This window comes from Callorhinchus milii, unplaced genomic scaffold (genome assembly GCF_018977255.1).
Source record: "Callorhinchus milii isolate IMCB2004 unplaced genomic scaffold, IMCB_Cmil_1.0 Scaffold1, whole genome shotgun sequence".
NCBI lineage: Eukaryota > Metazoa > Chordata > Chondrichthyes > Chimaeriformes > Callorhinchidae > Callorhinchus > Callorhinchus milii.
Genome location: NW_024704742.1, coordinates 308,504 through 322,441, shown reverse-complemented (window position 1 = coordinate 322,441; position 13,938 = coordinate 308,504). Strand labels below are relative to the sequence as shown.

Genomic DNA, 13,938 nt, shown 5'->3' with positions numbered 1-13,938 from the left:
CTTCTAATCTGAAGCACTGATATCATACTATTTGGTCATCTTTCACACACCGGTATATGGAGGGTCATATACATTAGGATCCTTTAGCAGTAATGGAAGTAAAACCAAGAATTGACTTTTACAGAAATGAAATGGTAGTGTTTTATTCAACTCCATTGTTGCAAACCTGTTGCAGACTGAAAGATCACAGGGGGTAATTATGAGGCGCTGTAGGAATTAATCGAGACACTGATCTGCTCTTCCCTCAAACGCAAAACTAGATTAGCAGCTTACCTGCGGGCATCCCTTATCTACAGGAAACCAAAAGTAACGTAGCATTGTCTAAGATTTTGCTAAAATTCCATTAAAAAAAAACAACCGGAAACTCTGAACGCCCATCATGCCAGGTTCCCAGAACTAACTCTTTCCTAATATATAAGTACATATGTGAACAAACGAGATCATTGTTAATTCTAGAGTCTCATTAATCCTTCAACATTTTCTTCAGGTATTTACTACCCGAATGTTTACCACTCAGGTAATAAAAACCTGAAGAAAATGTTGGTTGGCATCCCTGCTGAAGAATTAATGAGACTCCAAAATTAGCAATACTGAAACAACAACATGTGAACTCTTCGAGGACATGATGATATCTGCTTTAGACCAGCATCTCATTCAGTGTGAAGTGACCAATGAGAATCAGCAAAAAGACACACTTTGGAAACCTCTCTCAAAGAGAGAACATCGGTCGATGTATTAACTGAAAAAGCGCTTTTTCGGGAAAGAAGAAGGGGGGTTGTGCTGGGGTCTACTGCTTTGAACTTTCGTATTCTAGGCTGATACTCCAAAGTCCAACCAATGTTTTTTTCATCAGTCGGGTATCTGACACACACAGAAGCCCTTCGCCATGCACAACAGTACAGCGCTGGGTTGCACCGCATTGTTGAAGGTGCTGGACAAGTTCCCGTTGACCTATTCAGATGAATGATAACAATCACGTGGCGTTATTCAAACGGACAAGGGGGGGATCCTTCCCCAATAATGTGCTTCAGGCATAACTTGAGGAGAGCACTTTTTAATCTGTCAGTATAACATTTCCCATTTCTATTTCTCAAAGTTATCTGTAGCCTCGGAGCATTAGATTACCAAATTAGTACTAAATTAGGGGCTTCTTTGTGCTGTGAGTCTACACATACTGGAAGCCAGCCCAAATTCATTTAACACAAGCAATAGATCAATAAGACTTTCAACCATTAAACTGGGCTAGATTTCAACACGGATTCTAATCTACTGAGCATTTCTTCCCCCAAATTCTCTTTTTCATGATATTATTTATTGGATTTAATAAATTCAGAGTACAAAACTCAAATTATTAGCAAGAACTGGAATAATAATAATAATAATAATCCTTGCATTTGATATAGCGCTTTTCACGTCGGGAGGACGTCCCAAAGCGCTTCACAGAATATACTGTAAAGTGAGTTGACTGTATATTTGTGGGCGAACGCGGCAGCCAATTGCGCACAGCAATGTCCCACAAACAGTCATAGATTGAAAATGACCAATTTATTATTGTTTTTGGTTTTGGAGGGATTATTATTAGGCGTGTGGAGTAAGGAAACTTGCCCAAGGTTTCGCCCTGCCTGGAATTGAACTCAGGTCTCTCGCTTGCAAAGCGAGTGCTCTAACCACTGAGCTACAGGACTCCGAATACAGCTCCAGCACTGCTAATTCACCTTTCATTCTCCAGGAAAGATATCCTGTTACTGCTGAAACCGATGGGAGTGAGAGGACTGATAATACCTGGATGGTCTTCCACCCAAATAACTATTTACATATCTTTCTGGCTAGGTACAATGATGAATTAGACGAAATGGAGATCATTGGGATCCTTCCAATTCCATATTGCAAAGATAGCTGCAGGTTCCAAGGTTTACAGTTTGAGAATCAGTTAATTTATACAAAATGAATTATCTAAGATACATATCTGCAGAGATAGCTTGTTGTGCTTAAATTTAATAATCCTTGCATTTGATATAGCACCTTATCATGTCTTCAAGACTCAAAGCGCTTCACAGAATATGCTGTAAAGTGAATTGATTGTATATTTTGTGGGCGAAGCGTGGTAGCCAATTGCACACCATCGTAGATTGAATGTCCAAATTATTATTTTTTTAAAAAAATTTGAATAGATTATTATCCCTGCAAAGCAATCTGCCAATCAACTAACAGCCAGGTTCCTACTTACTGCTAAGTGAACCTAGGTGTACGTAGTAAGGAAACTTGCCTACGGTTTTGCCCTGCCTGGAAATTGAACCCAGGTCCTCTCGCTTGCGAGGCGAGTTCTCTTAACCAATAAGCTATAGAACTCCAAATTTGATGAAATAAGATGATGGAATTTATTCATTTGTTTTCCCCACTGCATTGAATGCAATTCTAAAATCTAATGAAATATAGGTGGCAACACAAAAAGATATCTTGTCTGTTAACTAATATTTAACAGAGCCAAAGGCAAACTTGTGTAGTTCCTTTATGAAACCATTTAAAGTTTCAAGCTCCACTACTCATTACTAAAAGAAACCTCTGAGGTGTACTTATTTTGAAGTCATGGCTTATACAGTGGAGCGTGTGTTAAGAAAAATGGCCCATTTCTGATACCATTTCCTATGTTGTGCATACAGCAAACCAGTAAATGAAGTTGACAGTGACCTAACGAACCAGAAGTCAGATATTTTAGAGTGAAAGTTGGCGACTCTGGGAGAAACAAGCGGGTTAGATGCACCTAAGTGCAGTGAATGGAGCCTACATTACAACCACAATATAACCAAATTTGCCCTATAAAGAACCAAGCCTTCGGTCAACCTCTGACCCTACCCTCCCTGCACTCCACACCTCCCGATCCCAACCTCTGGCTCAGGTCTAAATCCCTGAGGTCCTCCCAGGGTGAAAGGCGCTATACAAATGTAATTTGTTGTTGTTATAAGAGGGCTGAACTGTATTTGTAAATTTGATTCTCTCGATATCATCAATTTCTCTTGTCTCTAAACATAGAAAGGTGCCACATTTTTCAATACTAAGAATCGGAAAACTTAGTTATATTGCCATTTGTGCATTTTCAGGCCACCTCCAGGAGGTAGTCTCATATCATTTACAATGTAATTAAACACAGGCTCATTGGGTTTTTTTTAATGCTGGGAGAGTCAAAAGCACTTTCCACTCCTCGATAACAGTATAAATATTATCAGCAGGCAATTTGGCCATTAGATATCCATATTGTTCAATTTCATAAAATAAAAAAGTCTCCCTAGAGGAATAATTCAGATTTTATTCTTGGAAACTAAATCTGAGTGAAAATTAGAAAAAAAAGGAAATGTTTCATCTCAGGGTAGAAAAACTGAGGCACAAAGTTTTTCACATTTATTAATTTCTTAAAGATAAATCAAACAGAAAATAAATTAGAAACTATGAAAAGGTATTTTGGATTTCAGTTCTACAGATTGTGTTTTTTTTAAATAGCATATAAAATAGCATGGTAAATAGGGGGATTTAAACCCTGGCCATTTCACAATAATTTACTCTGAAACACTCTATGACTGGAAGCTTTCTGCACACAGCAATGAGGGCAACACAGCTGAAAGGCAAAGAGATTTGAGACAGAGAAAGGAACCAGGGAAAATGATGATGAATGGATTGGGAATTCTAAGAGAATGGCAAATTCGACAGCTGGTCTTCCCAGGCAGCTGAGATACAACATACAAATATATTGTAACTCTGCAAAATATATTTTGTGGATGTAGACAAATACTATCACTACGGCAACTAGAAGAGGTACACAAACAAATCTAACACAAGGGCCAAGATTTTTAGAGTTCAGATAATCTGAAAGTTTTTACAATCAAGCATTATAGAGAAATTAATAAAACACGAAAATGAAAAACCTTAATCGTTCGCAAAATTACTTGGTGGGGGGGGGGGGGGGAGACAGAGCGAGTAAGTCACAAAAAAAAGAATTAAATCAGCAATAAAATCTGCTAATTCTAATTTTATTTGTTAGAAGAAAAATTTTAATGAAAAAAAGCCTTTTTTTGCATTTAGATCATTCATTTCAGAAAACAATCTGTATTTAGTTTACAAATTTCAGAAAGATTATATCTAAAAAAAATCAAGAATTTAAATCACTTCGTCAATTCACTTTACAGTATATTCTGTGAAGCGCTTTGAGATGTCTCAACGACGTGATAAGGCGCTATATATTGGAGTCCTGTAGCTCAGTGGTTAGAGCACTCGCTTTGCTTTGCAAGTGAGAGACCTGAGTTCAATTCCAGGCAGAGGGCGAAACCTTGGGCAAGTTTCCTTACTCCACACAGAGCCTAATAATAATCCTCCAAAACCAAAAGCAATAATAAATTGGTCATTTTCAATCTACGACTGTTTGTGGGACATTGCTGTGCGCAATTGGCTGCCGCGTTCGCCCACAAATATACAGTCAATTCACTTTACAGTGTGTTCTGTGAAGCGCTTTGGGACGTCCTCCCGACGTGAAAAGCGCTATATCAAATGCAAGGATTATTATTATTATTATTATATCCAATGCAAGGATTATTATTATTACTTACAATATGCAAACTTGAAAGGTCCCAAGATTAGGGGAATAGGAACTGGACAATATCTGTATGGCGATCAAGAAAATTCTTCTCAAACATCCTCCACGTGGACCGCATCAGTGACTTTTAAAAGATAATGTGAAACATGTAATCAAAAAACGATTCTGCACAACTCTACAGAATCTAACAAAGCACCGTTTTACACGTATAAAATTCAAATTATTTTCACAAAACAATTTGGTTACTCTTGAGATAGATGAACCAAATTATTGCAAAGATATGTCTAAAAGCAACAGAGGAGTTGAGAAAATTTACAAAATATTTGGGCACATTCATATCAGAATCATAGCAAAGTGACTATTCATTTCAATACGTGTGGGAGAATGGAATAGAGGGGTATGGGAGACGGGAAAAGGAGAAAGACAGTATCTAGCCAAAGGATAGCCCCTCTGTCAATGCTGCTCCTCTGCATTGCAATATCGAACCTTTGGACGCAAAGACTAGAGCATGACCTCAGCCAAGCCAGTTAAACCCAAGGTAAAGACCTTGGATAAGAAATAATTACAATTTACCTTATCCAATCCTAGCTGTAGAGAAGAAATTGTCTCTTCTATAAAAACATGTTGTTTTACAACAGATAGCACTGGAGACAAGTAAATAAGTTATAGAATTTGTGCAGATGCCAGTGGTAACCTGGCAATTGGATTTCTCTCAAATGAGCATAAATGTGTTTTACTCAGGTCCCATTTCACTACTGCTGGCAAAGCTTTTGCTGGTTTATTACTCAATTTCTGAGCTCAATAATTGATTTGAACTTCTTAGTTTGAATATCAATTGTTTCAATTTTAATTTGCTCACCGTTTTAAAACAGTTGCAGAATTTGGTTTCTAAACTCAATCTATATTAATTCTATATATATATTCATTCTATATATTACAGTCCCGTACAGTACAGTACGTGACATATAAGGAACAGAAGCTGTTTGACGTAACAGGCGCACATACTTTTGGCAAAGTCACTTGAGCTATTCCAGCGAAACCTCAAATATCTAGCACATTCCACTCATCTTCATTAACCTATTATCAGCAAATCATATAGATCAAATGAATTCAGAAAACTTAAAAGTGGTTTCATCTTTAATGGTGTTATTTTACATTCTTTTTTTAAAAAAAGAAGAAAAAGTGATGGGCTTTAATCATTTGAAGTTGGGCTCACCCAAGGTTGAACTCACCTGAGGATCGCCCGAAAACTAGTGGAATTAGCCAACGTTCATTTCCCCGTTGGGGGCCACATCAGGGAGCATTCATTGCATGTCATTCCGGCATCTTACAGGCTGGAAGGATTGTAAAGTTAACAAAAAACAGAAATTCTGAAAGTTTATCGACAATAATGAGATGTCACATATAAATAAGTAAAACGCATCTTAAAATGTTTCTTCGTTTTTCAAAAAAAGCACAAGACACCTAATCTGAAACCGAATCCTCATTATTACGCTACTCAGATGTCAGTCTGTTTCAACTGTTAGCGAAGGTCGGTGGTTCAAGCTCCATTCGAGTTCACAGTCCAGTGCAGTAAAAGGTAATACAGGCACACCTCGCCCATTGCAATATTGCCCGGTTCAATGTGGGCTGATGTACTGTGAACCTACGCTGTATTGAAAGCACAGCACACCTGCAGCTTTCCATACTGACTCACTGGCTTCCTGCAAGCATTGCACAGCAAGGAACATCAGTGGCAATCTTACTACCCAGACATGCTGATCGAAAGCCAATTATAGCACGTCTCGTTACAACATGGGGTCTGAATTTATCAACCTAAACTGCTGAATTATAACAGCGCTGGTCCTTCAGATTAAATGTTCCACCAAGTTTCCATCTGCCAATTAAATTGAGAATTCAGAGGCATCATCAAAAGAAGCATTTCTTCCAATGCCTGGTCAAGAATCTTTCGGATTCAACAAATTACATTTGTATAGCGCCTTTCATGTTGGGAGGATGTCCCAAGGAGCTGGACATCAAGGATTTAAACCTGAGCAGAGGGTTGGGATCAGGAGGGGTAGAGGGCAGGGAAGGTAGGGGTAGGAAGGTGGCCATAGGCATAGTCAAAGGGAAGGGTCATGAGACATGCCTTGAAGAAGGCGAGGGAGCGAGGCGAAGGGAATATGGGATGGCGTTCCAAAGGGTGGGTGTAGAGAGGCTGAAGGCCCAACCACCGACAGTGGGCCAGGCCACTGTGAGGGGGGAGAGGGGGGAGTACATGGAGCAGGCCAGAGCCTGCGGAACAGAGAGAGTGGACAGGTTGATATGGCATTATTAGCAGGTCACAGAGGTAGGAAAAAGCAAGACTGTGGAGGGCTTTGAAGGCAAGGATGAGGATTTTCAACTCTATCCTCTGGGGGATGGGGAGCCAGTGGACTCGGGTAAGGGTGGGAGTGATAGAGTCACGGAGCCTGTTGTGGGAGAGGACATGAGCTACAACGTTCTGGATGATCTACAGCTTGTGGAAGTTGTTGTTGAGGTTCTGAATAGCCATTTGATTATGGAGATTGCAGATATCCTAAAAGCATAATCGTCAAATGGATGAAGAATTCAAACAAGTTCAATCTTGGTCTGCTTAATTCTTGGGGATTAGCCAGAGAAGCATATTTGTGTGGGATATGCATAGTTGATAATTGGCCATTTCACGATCAGGCAGCAAAACAATTAAGATTTCCTTATTTACTTACGGAAATATTTTAGATGGTGATCATTAAATCTCACCAATTTATAACAACTTTCCTTTATATAGCGTGATCACCAATTTAGAACATCAACTTTCATTTATATAGCGGCCTTCACGTGGTGTAGTGTCCCAGAGTGTCTAAATAAGTATAATAATCCTTGCATTTAATATAGCGCCTTATGGTATCATCTCAAAGTGCTTCACACGATTTTACTGTGAAGTGAGTAAACTTGTATATGTAGGTGAATGCGGCAAACAGCAACATCCCACAAACAGCCAACGAAGCTAGTGACCAATCTTATTTTGGGAATTGTTGACCAGGACTGCATACTGTTTATATCTAAAACATGTATAAATATATTGTAGCAGGTGTTGGAGTGTTAGAGAAGCAACAGGGGAAAGTAGACATGGTTGAATCCTGCCAGGTTTGATGCCGGTTGGCTCTGCTTCCCTCCTCTATACCGTAGCCTAAGTGCACTACGGCTAATAAATTAATGTTTCTGCATCTTTAAACATTTCCCAATTTATCTAAAAATGTAGTGTCTCCACAAAGAATAACGGCATTACACAAACCACTGTTTGTGGGACGCTGCTGTGCGCAACTGGCTGCAGTGTTTCGCTCATAAAATACCCACTCAATTCACTTTACAGTGTATTCTGTGAAGTGCTTTGAAATGTCTCGAAGACGTGATAAGATTCTATATCAAAGGTAAGAATTATTATTATTAATACTTGGCGTTACCGGGTGTCAACATAGCTCAGTTGGTTGCACTCTCACCTCCGAGTCGGAAGGTTGTGGGTTCAACCCTACGTCAAGACACTGAAGTCACTGACTGGGTGGATACTCCAATGCAGTGCCCCTGTGATGTGCTGCATTGCTGTCGGGAAATTAGGTTCTTTCTACTTGTTCCGATGGAAGTTAAAGATCCCATGTCACAATTCAGAAAGAGAAGGGAGTTTCTCCCAAATAAAATTGGTCATTAACTTCATAGCGTCCTTCAAGCAGGGTATCGTCTCGGATTTCATCTAGGAATGCCAGATGCAGCCATTAGGACTAAAAAGTGGATCAATATTTAATCTCCTGGCACTAACATCCACCACTTCCATGAATACACATTACATTTTTTTCTTAAAAAAGTAACTGCTTTGTGGTACACATATATCAGTAATCCACACTGCCTGAACATGATATCAAGCAGCAAGGACATCATAGTATGTTTGCATATCCATCATGGTACCAATGTATTCTGTAGTACCACTCACAGTGTACCCCACAATAGAGCGTGTGTGGCATCAGACCTTGATCAATACTGCTTTAACAATAAACTTAACTTATGGCCATGATGGCATATGAGCAACAATACCAACATTAATCTATATAATGCCCTTGCTCTACATGTAAAATAAAGCTATCTACATATGAGAGAGGAAGTTACAGTTCCTGCTGAAGTGAAAACTGAATTTTCATCCCACTTCAAGATCATTATGGAAGAATTATACATTTTAAACAAGATTTGTGAATTGGAGTTGCAAGTTGACAAAACGTTTAAAGTAGAAACTAACTGTATCCACCCATTGTATAACGTCTGAGTGGTGCAAAAGGTTTGTACGTTGCCCTTTCTCTATAACAATCTGGGATTAAATCCGTCAATATTATGGGACACTGTTGCACACAAATTGACTGCTGCATTCACTTATCAAAGACAGTCACTATCGTTTACAGTGTATCCTGTGAAGCACAAGACGCTAACCTCCTGACGTCAAAGATGCTAAATGAAAGGCAAGGATTATCATTTATTTTTGCCCCAAGTTAATGGGATGCAAATCACTTGCGCTTCTTGGTTTCAAAACATCAATGTGAAATGCTTTTTGGCAAATCTCAAGGCAGATCCTTCTTGTTTTCTTTTTGTCAGGCAGGTGTGGGTGTCACATGTGGAAACCCTTCACTGCGCTTCAGAGAATCCAAACCAGACTGAAAGTGTCAAATATGTATGCCACCTGTACATGGACATTTCTGTGTGTCTGGAATGGAATTTCTGCTCTCTCCCTGGAGGAACACATCCTGTTAATCTAATTCTGGAGAGTATTAGAGGCAGGTTGTCAAGAGCCAAGGCTTGGGGACTCCAGAATGTGCGTTGGGATACTGCAGGAGTTCAACCAACTAAAATCACATGGCTCGCATTGGGACCACTGCCTGGCAAGCTTCCCATTGCTTGGTCAGCTAGGACCATCCTTGCAGAGTTAATTGGCACTGAGCAGAATGAGGCAATCTGGCTGGTCTGCCATTGGCAATGTTCTGGATTAGAAACTGTTCTACTCAGACCCCCACAGAGGGTTGACTCGATTCTGATATTCTGTTGCCAAGCACATCACCTCTAGGTCTCAGGTCCAGGGAGACCAAGTTTGCGTTCCCCCCCAAGGGGAGTCACCAGGTGATCATTTGACATCTGACAGCACACGTTTGAGTCCTCATTGGATGGATAGAAAGTACCAGGCACCCTGCAAGCTTCCTAAGCGTTGCTCATCCCTCTGCACTAAGCAATGGTTCTGCCTGCTGGGAGGTGCGGAGCTGGAGCAGCAAGTCCTCTGAGTTGTAAACCTCACAACAAAATACGACCCTAAACTAGTAATCTCACTGACAGAAGCAGCAAGGACAGCTCAAAAGGTGGCCATCAGTACAATAGAGCACTCTTCTGAAATTGAGGCTGGAGCACATACATGAATGAGATAACAACTTGTACTTGTTCAGCTGTCGTTTCACGTAGAAAACCACATGTAGGAAAATCATTTTCATGTAGAAATAGTAACCTGAAATTAATCTGAGTAGTCAATTCAGGACTGAGCAATTGTTGCTCTCAACAAAAAAAAATCACAATAATCAACAATGAATCAAAACTGACCCAATAAATCCAGTATCTACTTTTCTTTATAATTATACTTGCATTTGAAATAGCGCCTTATATCTTCGAGACATCTCAAAGTGCTTCAAAGTGAATTGACTTTATATTTTGTGGGCGAAATGCAGCAGCCAATTGCGCCCCTCGATATCCCACAAACAGTTGTGTATTGAAGTGACCAATTTTTTTTTTTTTAAAAAAGGGATTATTATTCCCTTAAAAGCGATCCTGCAATCGACTGACAACAGGTTTCCTACTTACTGCTGGGTAAACGGAGGTGTGTGGAGTAAGGAAACTTGCCTATCATCACTTTAGATGTATCCAGGACCTATGCCTTATGTTTACAAAACTCCAAAGTGCTGTCAATTAGTCTTGACTGGGTTGGTGTTAGCATTCTGACTCATTACGCTGTGTGAAGAGCACTGTATAAGTGCGACGACAATGTCTCCACATAAATGCGATGCCGACGCCGTCCTTATTGTCGTGTGGCCAAATACAGGGAAACGTTTTACACATAGCAAAGCCGCCAACAAACTGTCCTGCGCTGAATTGTCAGCCAAGGGACGGACCTGGGGTCTGAACCCACAGACTGGGCTGTGATTAGTCAGTGACCATCCCTGGTCTCTTTATCCCGGTTGTACCATCACCTTCAGCACGGGATGTGGATACTGGTAATTAAGTGCACGGTTTTACTGAAAAGCCACACGTGCTTTACAGTAAGTGAGTGTAGGTGCAAGGTTTCTAGACTGGGGCAGGTTCACGCCCAATAGGGGTGTGTGTTTGTTGTTACTGTATGTGATACAAACAGCTGGGGGGGTGGGGGGGGGCAAATTCCATGAGGGCAAAAGGTTTGAAGGTGGATTTCAATACAAAATAAAGTGTGCAGAACATGACTGAGAGGCTGCACCGGCCCCGGACAATACCAGACACAACAATTTGTCGCTGCCTATGTGGTTTGGTGCAAACCAAAGATGGGGGTGGGGTTCGCATGATGTCAAATAACTTTGTTGATTTGGGCTCAAACTGCGCAAACCTGTCGTGACGCTGTCAGATACTCTGCGCTTTTAATAATAGAGCGCCGCTGCTCCACAACTGATACACAAATATACGGTCAATTCACTTTACAGTGTGTCCTGCGAAGCGCTTTGAGACGTCGAGAAGACGTGATGAGGAGCTATAGCAAAGGCAAAGATTATTATTATTATTATATAACCTGGGGAGGGGGGGGGGGGGGGAGGTGGGGGGGTGGGGGCAGGGGGTGGGGGGGGGTGGGGGGGGGTTGTCACCCCAGCCTTGGCCTCTGCTGCTTAATTACACTCTTTTAGGGTCAAGTCTGTGGGGGGAACACCCTCAGCCCCTCCCCACAACCCCACTCCCCCCGTGTCTGCAGCATAACACTCACGGTCTTACCTCAGCTTCATGGTTCCGCTCCAGGAGCCGACAACTCCCCCCGGTCCCGGGCTGTGTCCCCCCCCCGGTCCCTCTCTCTCTGTCCCCCCCCCGGGCCTGGCTCCCCCCCCCCGGTCCCTCTCTCTGTCCCCCCCCCCGGTCCCTCTCTCTCTGTCCCCCCCCGGGCCTGTCCCCCGGTCCCTCTCTCTGTCCCCCCAGCCCCGGGGTCTCGGTTTCTTTCGGGGGAAACGGTATACTCCCTGATCTCGCGATACCTCGCGTGAAGGGCCGCGAGATCTGCCTGACGTCACCTGACACTAGACACGCCCCCCGCGTCACACAGTCACATGGCATCCCCCTCCCTCGCGTCACACAGTCACATGGCATCCCCATCCCCCCAGTCACATGGCACTATCACACAGTCACATGGCACCCCCCCTCCCCCAGTCACATGGCACCGTCCCCCCCCCCCCCCCAGTCACATGGCAATGGGCTCGTGCCGTCACCTGTGGGCCCGTACACAGCCTCGGCGTCAGGTTATTATCGCTCCTCCCCACGTCCGGTCCCTCACCAGCACCGCCTTCTTCTGCCTCCGACACATCGCCCGTCTCCGCCAAACACCGAGTCCTGTAGCTCAGGGGTTAGAGCACTCGCTTTGTGAGTGAGACACCGGGTCCAATCCCCGGGGGGTCAGTCAGGGCGAGACCTCGGGCAGTGTCCTCACTCCACACACAGAGCCCTAATAATATTCCCTCCAAAACCAAACAATAATAAATTGGTCATTTTCAATCTACGACTGTTTGTGGGACATTGCTGTGCGCAATTGGCTGTCGCGTTCGCCCACAAATATACAGTCAATTCACTTTACAGTGTGTTCTGTGAAGCGCTTTGGGACGTCCTCCCGACGTGAAAAGCGCTATATCAAATGCAATGATTATTATTATTATTATTATTATCATCCTCATCAATTGCATACTTTACACATATCACACAGAGTTTTCCCAATGACCTGAACACCACTGCTGCCCTCAGACAAATTTACATTGGGATCGTTCATCGTATTAGACTTTTCAAATGTTGCAACAACTACAATACAATTATTCTTATTTGCCGGGAAGACATCTCAATGCGCTCGACAATTCTGGCAGAGCACCAGAGTGGAGGGTGGGGAACAGGTCAGGCTGAGGATCGGATTAGCACTACTCTTCAAATTGTTCTGAAATATTTCTCTGTGATAAAATACGTAATGCATTTATTACGACAGTTGTCAGGGACCCATTCGTAAACTTTCCGAGCAGAGGAATACCTAATGGCTGATATTAACAAACTCTCTGCCTGGAGTGCGTGGATCAGAATCACCTCTGGTCCTTATTCCACGCGGTGTGAGATGGTTTTTAAACCAGATGGTAAAGGAAATTTCTCTAAATATCTCAGCTGCATCAAGCAGCACCTCAAAGCAGACTTGTTTGTGTGTTAAATGGAATATTGTGGAAGACCCCCGAGTTAATCACAGACTCAAACCGATCTTATGCCCAAAATGCCATGTCCTTGACCTGGGAGAGTAAGCAATTGCTGTACTGTCAACGTGTTCAATTTACTTATTTGAAGCATCGTTTTGAATACGGAGCCTCAGGGCACATTTCACATCTAAATCATACAATCTCCCGTTTCTGAGTCACCGAGGTCATTGTCGAACCCAGTGTAAGAATGCTGGTGGGAACGTAATTCCTTACTGCTGTAATACAATATGGCTAAATGGCTCTATGACCGTAGGCGTCCTGTAGCTCAGTGGTTAGAGCACTCGCTCTGCAAGCGAGAGACCTGGGTTTGATTCCCGGCAGGTCAGGGCGAAACCTTGGGCAAGTTTCCTTACTCCACACGCCTAATAATAATCCCTCAAAAAAAATAACAATGATAAAATTGGTTACTCAATCCACGACTGTGAGTGGGATGCTGCTGTGCGCAATTGGCTGCAGCGCTTTGCCCACAAAATATAGAGTTAATTCACTTTACAGTATATTCTGTGAAGCGCTTTGAGACGTCTTGAAGACATGAAAAGCGCTATATCAAATGCAAGGATTTTTTTTTACTTAAGCACTGTCCAACTAAGACTTGTTCAGCTAAAGATAGATATAGATACAGAGAGCTTATCTAACCCAGTGTAATTTGCTTGATGGACCACCTTCTCATTCACCATAGCTCAATGGTTAGAACACTCGCAAGCGAGAGACCTATTTCCAATTTTCAAAGAAAAGTAAATAAATTGGTCACTCAACCCACGACTGTTAGTGGGACACTGCTGTGCACAATTGGCTGCCGCGTTTTGCCCACAAAATATACAGTCAATT

At 42.2% G+C, this 13,938-nt stretch overlaps 1 protein-coding gene across 1 annotated transcript in view; it reads right to left on the bottom strand.

Annotated features, from left to right (window-relative positions):
• Positions 1-11,694, bottom strand: part of kiaa1109 (KIAA1109 ortholog) — a 131,825-nt gene extending 120,131 nt beyond the window's left edge. Inside the window, exons 1-3 of the mRNA XM_042336373.1 lie at positions 11,612-11,694; positions 5,815-5,916; positions 4,596-4,706 (exon numbers count right to left, since the gene is read on the bottom strand). The gene's annotated coding sequence lies outside the window, so the exon portion shown is untranslated. The remainder of the gene's footprint in view (positions 1-4,595; positions 4,707-5,814; positions 5,917-11,611) is intronic.
• Between the last annotated feature and the right edge of the window lie 2,244 nt (positions 11,695-13,938).